Raw genomic sequence first — 14,937 nt, 5'->3', positions numbered from 1 at the left:
CAGAATAAAGACAAAAGAATGAAAAGAAATGAAGACAGCCTAAGAGACCTCTGGGACAACATTAAACGCAATAACATTCACATTATAGGGGTCCCAGAAGGAGAAGAGAGAGAGAAGGGACCCGAGAAAATATTTGAAGAAATTATAGTCGAAAACTTGCCTAACATGGGAAAGGAAATAGTCACCCAAGTCCAGGAAGCACAGAGAGTCCCATACAGGATAAACCCAAGGAGAAATATGCTGAGACACATAGTAATCAAACTGGCAAAAATTAAAGAAAAATTACTGAAAGCAACAAGGGAAAAATGACAACATACAAGGGGACTCCCATAAAGTTAACAGGTGATTTCTCAGCAGAAACTCTACAAGCCAGAAGAAAGTGCCATGATATATTTAAAGTGATGAAAGGGAAGAACCTATGACCATGAGTACTCTACCCAGCAAGGAGCTCATACAAATTCGATGGAGAAATCAAAAGCTTTACAGGCAAGCAAAAGCTAAGAGAATTCAGCACCACCAAACCAGTCCTACAACAAATGCTAAAGGAATTTCTCTAAGTGGGAAACACAAGAGAAGAAAAGGACCTACAAAAAAAAACCCCATAACAATGAAGAAAATGGTAATAGGAACATACATATCGATAATTACCTTAAATGTGAATGGATTAAATGCTCCAACAAAAACACACAGGCTTGCTGAATGGATACAAAAACAAGACCCATCTATATGCTGTCCACAGGAGACCCAGTTCAGACCTATGGACATATACAGACTGAAAGTGACGGGATGGAAAAAGATATTCCATGCAAATGGAAATCAAAAGAAAGCTGGAGTAACAATACTCATATCAGATAAAATAGACTTTAAAACAAAGAATGTTACAAGAGACAAGGAAGGACACTACATACTGATCAAGAGATCAATCCAAGAAAAAGATATAACAATTATAAATATATATGCACCCAATATAGGAGCACCTCAATACATAAGGCAACTGGTAACAGCTATAAAAGAGGAAATCGACAGTAACACAATAATAGTGGGGGACTTCAACACCCTATTTACACCAAGGGACATATCATCCAAACAGAAAACTAATAACAAAACACAAGCTTTAAAAGACACAATAGACCAGATAGATTTAACTGATATTTACAGGACATTCCATCCCAAAACAGCAGATTACACTTTCTTCTCAAGTGCACATGGAAAATTCTACATGATAGATCACATCTTGGGTCACAAATCAAGCCTCAGTAAATTTAAGAAAATTGAAATCATATCAAGCATCTTTTCTGACTATAATGCTCTGAGATTAGAAATCAATTACAGGGGAAAAAACGTATGAAACACAAACACATGGAGGCTAAACAATATGTTACTAAATAACCAAGAGATCACTGTAGAAATCAAAAAGGAAATTAAAAAATACCTATTGACAAATTACAATGAAAACACGTAGATCCAAAACCTATGGGATGCAGCAAAAGCAGTTCTAAGAGGGAAGTTTATAGCAGTACAAGCCTACCTCAAGAAACAAGAAAAATCTCAAACAATCTAACCGTACACCTAAAGGAACTAGAGAAAGAAGAACAAACAAAACCCTAAGTTAGTAGAAGGAAAGAAATCATAAAGATCAGAGCAGAAATAAATGAAATAGAAACAAAGAAAACAATACAAAGATCAATAAAACTAAAAGCTGGTTCTTTGAGAAGATAAACAAAATTCATAAACCATTAGCCAGACTCATCAAGAAAAAGAGGGAGAGGATTCAAATCAATAAAATTAGAAATGAAAAAGGAGAAGTTACAAAAGTCACCACAGAAATACAAAGCATCCTAAGAGCTACTCCAAGCAACTCTATGCCAGTAAAATGAACAAACTGAAAGAAATGGACAAATTCTTAGAAAGGTATAACCTTCCAAGACTGAAGCAGGAAGAAATAGAAAATATGAACAGAGCAATTACAAGTAATGAAATTGAAGCTGTGATTAAAAATTTTCCAACGGGGCTTACTTGGTGGTGCAGTGGTTGAGAGTCTGCCTGCCGATGCAGGGGACACGGGTTCATGCCCCGGTCTGGGAAGATCCCACGTGCCATGGAGCAGCTAAGCCCATGAGCCATGGCCACTGAGCCTGCATGTCCGGAGCCTATGCTCCACAACGGGAGAGGCCACAACAGTGAGAGGCCCGCGTACCGCAAAACAAACAAACAAACAAACAAAAAAACCACATTCTGGAGTTATTATTAGAAAACATAATATATCTTTTAGAGAGATTGATGATTTCCATCATTTACATATATTTGGAGCCAGATACCTTATTTTTCTTATGATTTGTGTGAGAAATCTCAACCTTACAGATCTTACAAGTTCAAAGCACCTTATGTTAGCATTTGAAGTCTCCCCTGAGCAAATAATGGCAACCTAACAGAAAGATGAACCTGCACATCAGTGCAATATATTTTAACATACCACATTTTTAAACCTACCGATATTCTCCCTGGAAAGTACCTGAGAGTATGCATGGAATTATGTTCCATGGAAACATATTAGGAAAGCCAGAAGTTTCTATCAGTGGAATATGATTCTCTGAACATCAATAACTAGACACAAGTTTGAAATCCTGCACATAGACACTGACTTTGGTATATAGACTTTCTTCTTAGAAGATGCACCTTGTGTTTCAAGCTATTAGATATGCTAAGATTGGACTATATTACTTTGCCTAACTGCTTCCTATTATATCAAAAAGTATTCTTTTTTTCAGGTGTATTTTTAATTGAAGTTACAGTTCTCTCAAAGAACTGAGTGGAAAATGTTGTTTAGAACCATATTCAGCTATCATGGTATTTTCTAGGTAAAATGAATCATTTAAATAAGTTTCTCCCACTGGTCATTGTTCAGTTTCAGTTTTACATTTCAAAATAAAGAAAAACATTTCAAAATAAAGAAAAATAAAGAAAACATTTCAAAATAAAGAAAAAACAATGAAATGTAAAAACAATACCTTGTTTTTTTAAAAAAATTTGACATATTTAACATGTTACATTTTGTAAGTTGGTATATAGCATGCTACTTTGATACATTTGTATATTGTAACATGGTTGCCATTGAAGCAACATTTATCATATTATTTGACTGTAGTATAATGTTACTCTATATATTTATTATTCTATAGTTTATTTACTACTTGTTACAAACAAAAGAAAGCTTCATGAATTTGCATGTCATCCTTGTTCAGGGACCATGCTAATCTGTATTCTAATTTTAGCATATGTGCTGTGCAAGTGAGCACTTGATATATACTGCCTTGAGTTACTGCAAATAAGGTAAACTTACATTATTACAAACATCTGCTCTATGAGCAGCTAAAATATTAGAAATCAAGGTAGTGGACTGTGATAACTGGTACAAAAATATAATTTAATAAGTGTTCTTTAATTCAGAAACATATTCAGATAAGAGAAAGCCATAAGAATTTCAGTAGAATGCACGGAGGATATTTTATTGAAAGAAAACTAGTAATGATGTGGTTTTTGCACTATATTATTTTTGTAAATACTCACTCTGCCTACTACTTACATGGGTTAAGTAATATTTGCTACTCTTTGATGCTGGACTTGGTCATATAACTTGCTTTGAATGATTGGATGTTGGCAGATGTGACAAAAGCTGAGAGTTGCTCTCACATCTCTTTCACAACCATGAGAAAATCATGTCCATGTTGACTACTGAGCCCAGGAGAAAGATATAAACTTTGGGGGCAGAAATCATTATTCCTATCTTTTCCTAGCCTAAATCTATTCTGAATAAATGGCAGTGGTTTTAACACAATGACCTTTAAGAATTTTGCTGCCTTTATATGGCAATAGCTAACTGATTGCACTGAATTCAAGACACACTGAAACATTCATCTTTTTTACAATGTCTTGACACATTAGATTTCCTTAGCCTAGCATCCTCATACCTTTTTAAAGCTTATCTTTCATGGTCCTCTTCAAATGACACATTTCTCTGAAAGCATCAATTATTTATCAACTTATATCTGTTTCCCCGAGCACAATTTTTGTGTTGTTTTACAACACTAATAAATCATACCTTGTGTTATATCTGTGTATTTTTCATATATCTACTTCTGGATTCTACCTCTGAAGAGTGGTTTGTATCACATTTATGTCACTATTCTTAGTTTTTAGAATCTGGATATTGGTTATTTTTAATATTTCATAAATATTTTTGCAATGAATAAATATATATTAAGCAATGTATTGGGGAGTCCTAATCAAAAATAGAAGCCTATTATTGCTCTATTAGAGGGGTAAGATGGGGAAATATGTCAATTATTATACGAGCAAATATAAGCATAAATTAAATACATTACAGAGCAGTCTTGGGCTCTTTGACTTACAGAGCTGAGAGCTCCTTAGCTGGTTTTGACTTGCCATCAACATCAAGTTCCTTTACTGTGATTAGAAAACCTCTGCTCTAAACCGCTGATATTGAGGAGATGTTTTCCTAAATTTCTTTAAAATTAGGAGAAAAGCATTTGCTTGATGTACAGATGCTTTTACACTGGTGAATAAAGCAATATGTTTGAGCTACATTATTAAAATACCTTTAAGTATTTCTCCTGCTACAACCTAGAAACCACAAGGAGTCTTGGTACATTCTAAATGTATCTAAATGGAGAATGGCATTTAGAATCCAACATCTGGGCTCTGGGTGTGCTCTGTACCACGTGGGTGCTATTGCTTCTAGATCCTCTCGGTGTATAGTGTTAGGGAATATAAGTACATATACTAACCCATATAAATAAACATGTCTATATCTAATTATTTGTGTGTGGATATAAATATATATCCCCACAGTTGACCTTTCAGCACGTGGGTTGGGGAGCTAACCCTCAATGCAGTCAAAAATCCACGTATAGCTTACAGTTGGCCCTCTGCACTCAGCTCCTCCGTATCAGCAATTCCACATCCATGTATTCAACCAATGATAGATCATGTAGTACCATAATATTTACTGAAAGAAATCTGCATTTAAGTGGACCCATGCATTTCAAACTCGTGTTGTTCAAGGGTCAACTGTATACACACAATGCATTTTATGAGTCGTAAGTTCACCATATATATAAAATATATATACATATGTGTGTGTATATATATATATACATATATAATGTGTGTATATATATATAACTTTGTACTAGTTAAGTCGAATCCAAATCCAACATCACAGAGTTAAATGTAGCCTGCCTCCTTCCTTTATTTGTGAATTATTTCTCCAACAGTGAGAAACCTGGTTCTTATTTGCTACAATATACTTGTTTGATTAACTACAGTGTACTTACAAAGCAATTTAAGAATTGCTACCCATATTTCCATGCTTCTGCTTGAAACATATTTATTCAGTTTTCAGTCAAGGTACTGTTTCCTGAAGTTACTTAAAATTGCTTTTTCTGTTGTACTGAACAGCATGGTAACAGTTAGGTTTATTATTGTTGGTATTTTATTTTTAGTTTTCCCACATCCAGGTTGATTTTAATTGTTCATTTATTTTGGGGGTATGTTAATGGCATGTGAAATATGGCTATGGTTCTAATACAAAAGATAATGAGAAATGTCACTTCCTCCTAATCTTGGCTATTATATTACCAATACCTGCTTTTTTCCATTCCATTCCTATCCACCTCTGATAGGAAACTAAACCCTTTAGTTTCTGGTTTATCCTTCCATCAATGCCAGAAAATACATTCTCAAAAAAAGATGCAGGCTTGTTGAAAACACAGGTGCCAAATTGAAGTAGCTATGACCAATTTGAGCAAAAAAAAAATATGATAGAAGTTGATTCTTACCCATAAAGCCAAAATAATAGTGGATCCGTAAATATAAAAATACCACTCTTAAAATAGATATTAACCAAAAAAGAAAGACAATAGCTTTAGAGTGAAACAAATAGGAGGGACGACATCAACAGTAATAACACATAACAGCAATATGAACCTTGTGAAGTGATGCTTTAAGAACTCAACATCAGCCCTGTGATATTCTTGACAAAAATACAGAGTAATGAAGAAGTCTCACACTCAACCAAATTGACTGACATTCGTTACAGTAATTTATCAATATTCTTTGAAAGTGTCGAGGTCATGAAAGACAAGGAAAGTCTGAACTTACAGACTAAAAGAAACTAAAGAGAAATAATAACTAAATGCAATGTGGGACCCTGGATTTGATATTGGAGCAAAAGGAAAATGTTAGTGCAAAAACTGGTGAAATTTGAATAAAACTTTTAGTTTAGTTCATAGTATTGTACCAGTGTTCATTTTCTGGTTCTGACAATAACACTGTGGCTATGTCAAATGGAAGTATTAGAGAAAGGAGAAGGAAGGATATATGAAAACTCTTTGTAGAATTTTTAAACTATTCTCCAAGTCTAAAGTTAGTTCTAAAAACTCTTTAAAAAGATCTCTACTTTTCTTTAGATTCAAGTATTTTATTAATAATTATCAAAACTGTGGGTAGCTTTAAATACATTTCATGCCAAAATTTGGAGTGAATCCAGCTCTCTTGATTCCAAGTTCAATAATCTTTCCATTACTCTTTATTCTTCCAAATGTTCTCGGGATATTTTACTCAAAGTACAATTGATTTGGTAATGCATTAAACCTGAATTCTATTGTTAGGCATTATAAACTATGAAGCTCATTCTTAAAAAAGCTCATAGATCCTTATTCTTGACTCCCCTTAAAATAATCCATAAACTCCTCCACTTAATTTTGTGGCTACCCAATTAGTTGCACTCTACAAAAGAGTGAGATATCCAAGATATATTTTTAATAAGGCAGTAGACTGCTTTTTAATATATATCTTAGAATTGGAGAGCAGTGAAAAATCATTTAGAATATTTTTATATTCCTTTCCTATCCTAAGTTTGTCCTTAAAATTGGTAGTTTCAAATTATCTCTGTGGTTTTATAATACCCTTTCTGCTTCTTTGGGTGACATTAAAAAAATCTTTAATAAGATAATATTTATTTTTAAAGACACTATCAATAGAGAACAAATACTTATTAATGCATACAGTAAATATATTTCTCCCTGACCTCCAAAATCAGCATTTTCATTCTTTAAGCCATAGTTGAAATCATACTACCAGTTGCTAAATTATCAAATAATACTATCAGGAATTATTGGATATTTTCATTTTGTGTTTTGATTTGGCTGCATTTTCCAGTGCTACATTTTTATGCGATTGGTAGATTGTTATTTAAATGACACCAGTGCCTGTTAAAACATGCAGAAAATTAAGCTCACGGAGTCACATGCTGAATTTTATAGATGGTTCTATAGTGATACTGTTATTAGTATTGATCTATTAAAGTTTATAGCAGCTAATGAAAATAGTATTATATAAATGTGGTATATAGAAATTAATCATTGGTTAAAATGATCATTTGGGGATTTATCAGTAAAATAAAGATTTTATTAATTTAAAATTCTAGATTTGGAATTATCAGGCTAAATTTTCCAAATTTATAGCATTTCCTTGAATCTTGCAGTATAGCATCTGTAATGTCATTCTTTAAGTAACTGATTTTGCATGAGCTTCATTCCCATTTTGATTAGCTAATTGAAATTATAATTGGCATTTTAACGTAAAACTTAAAGTGAAGTTACTTCTAAGAAAGATCCTGGGTGGAAACACACAGAGACAAATCTATTTAAACAGCACATTATTTTGAGGATCCCACAGAATTGAACTCAATAGGAGCCGTTGATAATGCCAACCCTGGGGACATCCTTATTAATCTGCCCACCAAGTGGACTGTGTGTGTGTTATGAACTCTGTGGGTTAGCAATAGCCACTAATTTAAAGCTGGTAGAAGAGTCACTCCAGATACTTAAAATGCAGTCACCTACACTTTTCTGGCATTTCACATAAAACTAAGTCAGTGTAAAGTTGTTGAAGTAGACTTGAGACACTCCAAGGTGATACATGAAGTTGTCTTGTGGTTTTGTAATGCCAAGTTGAATATGAATGTTTAGACTTTCAAGGATTTCCTCTTTTTGGCATGGTGAGAATGAGGGACATATCATCAAATGTTCACTGAGTGTTTATAATTCTTGGTCTCCAGATATAAGAAAGTAAAGAAGGATATTCCGTCTAAACTAAAATGTGCTTCAATAGGATAGTTTCCAAATGACTGATGTATGTGATGATGATGATGATAGGGTGATGAAGACGATGATAATAAACTATTTTAAATTTAAATACAAAAAGAAATAAAATAACAGAAGGAGCATATTTAGGTAGGGTGTGGTTGTCAGAGCTCAGAAAACGACCACTGAAAACTTGTGCCCACATTCATGTCCTCAAATTTGTCTTCATTCTTTCTCTGGGTTAGGGAGTGTTTTATTGAAACCACTTCCATTAACTTCAAATGTAGACTAAAGAGAGATGTAACCCAAGTTAAGCTTCCTTTCAATCTTTTCCTATATGTACTGTTGATAGCAGAATTTCTAAAGTAGTCACATGGAATTTGGAGTTTAAAGTGTTTCGGGGACCAATCCCAAGTTTGCTCATTATTTTTACTCTCTTAGTCATTACACTGTCAATCTTGGAAACCGTAAGTAAACCTAAGTTTTTCAAGTTACTGTATTACTTGGAAACCTATACGTTAAATTTCCCCATCCTCCACCAGGGAAAGTTACTATAATATATTACATCTCATAAGATATAAATCTCATAGGATTTTCTAGTACAATTTACATAAAACCCACATGCTTCTGGATCAGAAACAGTTAACGAAAATCTAACAACAGTGCCATTAGAAGAGGCATAAGGCAGAAGCTCATTCACAGATTCATTTACAAGATGAAAGCACTGCTAGAATAACATAAACTTTTTGTTCTATATTGTATAGTTGTAGAAATAAGATTAGTTACTGGTGAATTATGACATGTCTCTTTACCATCCCCCAAACAGGATAAGCATATTTTGAAGTATTAAAGTTCAAGTGAACTTTAATACTTTGGTGTTGATTTTACCTCCAGGTCTATGGTAGTCTTCATTCTTAAGCCATAGTATTTTTAAAAGTATGAAAAAAAATAGCATCGCCAAAAACTGGTTTTGCTTTAGCTTGGTATTATTAGAAATATAATTCAGTTTGTGTAGATTCTTGTGTTCTTCCTGTAGTGAGTCTGGTCACTAACAATATTTAACCTATAAATTTTAAAGTATCACATTTTTATGGGCAGTTCTGCTGATGTTTTTTCTTTCTAATTTTTATATAATTTTTAAAGTTTACTTTTCATTTGCAGTTATTACAAAATATTGGTTATATTCCCCATGTTGTACAATATATCCTTGTGCCTATCTTACACCCAATAGTTTGTGCTCCCACTCCCCCCGCCCCGTCCCCATTGGTAGCCACTAGTTTGCTCTCTACATCTGTGAGTCTGCTTCTTTATTGTTATATTTAGTTTGTTGTATTTTTTAGATTCCACATATAAGTGACATACAGTGTTTGTCTTTCTCTGTCTGACTTATTTCACTTAGCATAACTCCCTCCAAGTCCATCCATGTTGCTGCAAATGGCAAAATTTCAATCTTTTTTATGGCTGAGTAGTATTCCATTGTATGTATATGTGTGTGTGTGTGTGTGTGTGTGTGTGTGTGTATACATCTTCTTTATCCATTCATCTATTGATGAGCACTTAGGTTGCTTTCCTATCTTGGCAATTGCAAATAATGCTGCTATGAACATTGGGGTACATGTCTCTTTTCAAATTAGTGTGTTTGTTTTTTTCAGATGTATACCCTGGAGTGGAATTGCTGGGTCATATAGTCTTTCTATTTTTAGTGTTTTGAGAAACCTCCATACTGTTTTCCACAGTGGCTACACCAGTTTACATTCCCACCAACACTGTACAAGGGTTCCCTTTCCTCCACATCCTCACCAACATGTGTTATTTGTGTTCTTTTTGATGATGGCCATTCTGACAGGTATGAGGTGATATCTCATTATGGTTTTGATTTGCGTTTCCCTAATGATTAGTGGTGCTGAGCATCTTACGAGCCTGTTGGCCTCTGTGTTTCCTCTTTGGAAAGATACCTATTCAGTTCTTCTCATTTTTTTTTTTTAATAAATTTATTTATTTATTCTTGGCTGTATTGGGTCTTCATCGCCGTGCATGGGCTTTCTCTAGTTGCGGCAAGTGGGGGCTACTCTACGTTGTGGTGTGTGGGCTTCTCACTGCAGTGGCTTCTCTTGTGGAGCACAGGCTCTAGGCACGCGGGTTTCAGTAGTTGTGGCTCGCGGGCTCTAGATCATAGGCTCAGTAGTTGTGGCACATGGGCTTAGTTGTTCCGCGGCATGTGGGATCTTCCCGGACCAGGGATCAAACTCGTGTCCCCTGCACGGGCAGGAGGATTCTTAACCACTGCGCCTACAGGGAAGTCCTTCTTCTGCCCATTTTTAAATTGGGTTTTTTTGTTTGTTTTGTTTTATTTCTTTTTATATTAAGAGACAGTTCCTACATTCTTTTCACACTGTAGTTTTGGCATGTTTATTAGAAAACTGATTTTCCCTGATTAGGAATAATGGTAAATATGGCCTAATTATATTTCACATTACTTTGCAAAAATTGTACTAATTTAAAATAATTTGTAATGGACTAGCACATAGAAATATGCCTAACACCACATAGTAGAGTTGGTGCTTGGGGTGCAGGTTCTGGAAAGGTTGGTTTGCATATGAAAGTCACAATCACAGGCAAGTCTTTTGATCTAAGAAGTAGCTGATCCTGCAAGAGGCATTTCCTCCAGTGTCAGCTAGGCCCCAGATGTCAGAGCATGAAAATTACAGAAAATAAAAACATATGCTTAATATATACCTTTCACAATTCTTTTAAAAATCTACAAATTTTTATTCATTATTTTGATCCATTACAACATTATATATCAATTCAAATACTTGAGTGGTGTTAGGCAAGCTTTTCCTTTCATAAATCTTGTTAACTTCTTCCTATGAGATTATCCCAGTTTAAGGATTCAGTGAACCTGCCTTTTATTGATTCCATCTGGCTGCCAAGCATAGGCTTTCACATCTGTTTATGGCTCCCTGGGTACTTTCAGGACCCTACACAGTGACAAGTATGGCACTGAGGAAAAATCATCTAATTATAAGTTAGGAATTGCAAATTGTATATTTTGAATAAGGTAAAGTTTTTACTTTTGGATTGCTTTACATATAGTGGATGTCAGCTTATTTTAATGTTTTTTTCAAATTCAGCTGGGTTTTTTTTAGTGCTTGGTTAGTTTGCATGTCTTAAATTATGTTTGAGTTTTAGAATCTTTTCAAACAAACGTTTAACAATTTTGCTCTCTGTCAAGTTGTTTCCTGTTTTTTTATATAAAACCGTTGTTATTTGAGGAAACAAGTACCTCATTTAATACATGTTTTGCAAATACTTCCCTAGTTTACTAGATTTCTTTTTTGTTATTGGTATTTTTATTAAAATTTTTATAAAATAATTTTTATAAATAATTTTATAAAATTTTATAGAATCTCATTTGTCAACTTTTTACTTTATGATCTTCTGGTTTTAGGTCAAGCATAGAAAGGTCTTCTATGCTTCAAATTTATAAAATTATTTAACAAGACTTTCTTCTAATAGTTTATACTTCCCTATCATATTTTCACTATAGATTTTTTAGCCACTTAGAATTTATGTTGGTATTAAAATGTCCTCTTAATCATGTAGTAAAACCCAGTACATATTTGGGACTGTTTACAGACTCCATTTTTTCTCTAGTGACAAACATTTTTTGTCAATAATAATAAATATTTTAGTAGCTGGCAGGTCTTTTATTACTCTATTATTTGCCTTTATCCTGACCATGTCCTGATTCTTTTTACATGCTTAATTTTCAGGCAACTTTAGGATAGTTTTGTCAGTTTCCAAGAAAAAAGTAAAAGGTTATTTTAGTTGGTATTAAGTCCAAAATATTGGTATTTTTTGGGAGAATTGATGCTTTTAAATATTTAGTATTTTAACCCATAAACATTGCTTATATATTGTTTTTCAAAGGATGGGAAGTGATAAGATGCCCCCCCCATCTTCTGGTATTTACATTCTTTTGTAATTCCCTCTCCTTTAGTATGGGTGGGACCTACAGCTTTCTTCTAACCAAGAGAATATTTCACAGGTGATGGAATAGCATTTCCATGATTATGCTTCATAAGGTTGTAATTTCTACCATGTTAGAGGACCCTCTCCCTTGCCTGCTTTGATAAAACAAATTGATATGTGCAATACTCTATGTAAAGGCCCATATAGCAATGAACTGAATGTGACCTCTATTGGATAGCCAGAGAAAAACTGATGCTTTTAGTCCAAAAGTCTAAAGGAAATAAATTCTGCCAATACCAAGTGATCTTCAAAAAGATCCTTCCTCAGTCAGGCCTTGAGATGAGATTGTAACCCAAAGAGAAACCTCATTTACATGCAGTATACGGATATGTACACACTGAATTTAATAAGCTAGTACTTTCAGTTTTTTGCATGGACTTTTTTCAGTTAAATTAATTGGCAATTTTCATCTTCATTCCATCTTTCACTAATTTGGTACTAATGCTAGATCAACTAATTTACAAAATAAATGACAAAGTATTTTTTTCTAATCTTAAAAAATTACACTGTATATTATTTTGTTCATTACAACTTGAAAAAATCATGTAACTTCCTCATAGAAACCCTATTAGAAGCAAATTTTTTTTTTTTTTTTTTACGCGGGCCTCTCACTGTTGTGGCCTCTCCTGTTGCGCAGCACAGGCTCTGGACGCGCAGGCTCAGTGGCCATGGCTCACGGGCCCAGCCGCTCCGTGGCATGTGGGATCTTCCTGGACCGGGGCACAAACCCGTGTCCCCTGCATTGGCAGGCGACTCTCAACCACTGCGCCACCAGGGAAGCCCTAGAAGCAAATTTGATAAGCTGTGTAAACCTCTTTAATCAGAGCTTGAAATGTTTGGCATTCAGTAAATGTTAATTAGTTTTATTAATGGTACTACTCTGACAGTTTTACCAGTTTCTTCCAAGATATTTGACTGTTTAGGTTTCCTGTCACATAAGGACATTTTAAAAATTGCACTTTATGTTATATCTAATGCTTCAAATTATTTGCATGAGTTTTACAGAGCACTCATTGGCCCTTTCAAGTTACTTTGCATATGTTGTGATTTTTCTTATTCTTATTTCACTGCATTGTGTGGCTTCTCCATGTCTTATTTTTTTTTTAGAATATATTCTTTTTAGATAGGATTATTTCTTGTATATTTTTATTCTACTTATTCTCCATTAAAAATTTTTTTTTGATTAGGTCAGATTTACTTGTATCTTTTTCTTTGATGGTCAGTGCTGTTTTTAAAAAATTAATTTATTGTTTGGTTGCACTGAGTGTTAGTTGCGGCACACGGGACCTTCATTGAGGCATGCGGGATATTTCGTTTTGGTGCGTGGGCTCTTCGTTGCAGTGTCCAGGCTTCTCGCTAGCTGTGGTGTGCAGGTTTTCTCTCTCTAGTTGTGGCATGTAGGCTCCAGGGTGCATGGGCTCTTTAGTTTGACGCACGTGGGCTCTCTCGTTGAGGTGTGCGAGCTCAATAGTTGTGGCTCACGGACTTAATTGCCTTGCAGCCTGTGGGATCTTAGTTCCCCAACCAGGGATCGAACCCGTGTTCCCTGCATTGGATGGCAAATTCTTTTTCACTGGACCACCAGGGAAGTCCCCAGTCTCCATTTCTTAATGCACTATTTTTTCTTTAATATTATGTCTCAATTCTTAAAGTAGATGAGTAATTCAATTTTATTCTCTCATGTAGCCTTGAAACAGGTTAAAAGTGACTTTTTTTTTTTTAGGAAAAAATTTAAATATCTGTAAATTTAGCTATGTAATCTTTATATTAAAACATTTTTCTAGATAATTAGCAATTTTGGTGGTAATTTCCATTTTTGGCACCAACATTATTTTTGACTTTTTAATAGTTTTTGTATTTTTGTTTTGATATTCTTTTTATGCTTTTATAGTTGTACTACATTTATTTATATTGTTCAAAGTACATGGCCTATGTTATTTGATAATTTTTGAAATTGAGATTTCCTTTGCAGAATAATATATAGACAACATTTAAAAATGTTTAATGAGGATTTGATAGGGAGTTTTGTATTTCAGGGCATAGAATTCAATATATATTTTTAAACCTACATTATTGGTTAAATATCATTTAATTCTTCAATATCCTTTCTTTAAGGTATATATTCTCTAACATAATAGAGGCAAGTAAGTTTTTTTATTTCCATTGTGTTTCTTCAGAATTTGTTTTTATATTTCCTATATTTTATAACAGTAATTTAGTTTTTAAGGGTTCATGGCATTTCAATCCTCAATGTGGATTTTATTTTTTTTATCATTTTATAATATCCTCTTTTGGTTTCATTTAATGAATCATGTACAAACTTTGATGTTAATATCTTAAACTAGATTTGTTTTATTTTCTAATGATTGTCCAGAAATTTTTAACCATCTTCTACTGGCCTTGGTATAGTTTTAGTCCTGAGTCAAAATATAGAGTGATGTGTATTTAAATAATTAAGTACACAGACCCTATAACCATTGAGGCCAACAAGTTCTGAAACTATCCTCTCAGTGTTCCAAGCAAGGCAGTTCTTATGGTAATTACATTAAAGAGACAAACAATTATGAGTCTCCCTGTGGTATTATTCTATAAGTGCAAGAACTTATGGGAATGGGAAGCATATTATAGTAGTGAGATCAGCATTATTTTAAGTACTAAAGTGCAACTTACTGAGGCTAAATAATCCAAGTAATGGCATTCACAGAACATCCCTGGGTTTGAGGTTAGCAAATGTTAT

Source organism: Grampus griseus (assembly GCF_964374135.1).
Source record: "Grampus griseus genome assembly, chromosome: 17".
In the NCBI taxonomy this organism is placed as follows: domain Eukaryota; kingdom Metazoa; phylum Chordata; class Mammalia; order Artiodactyla; family Delphinidae; genus Grampus; species Grampus griseus.
Note: the sequence above shows the minus strand (reverse complement) of the source record.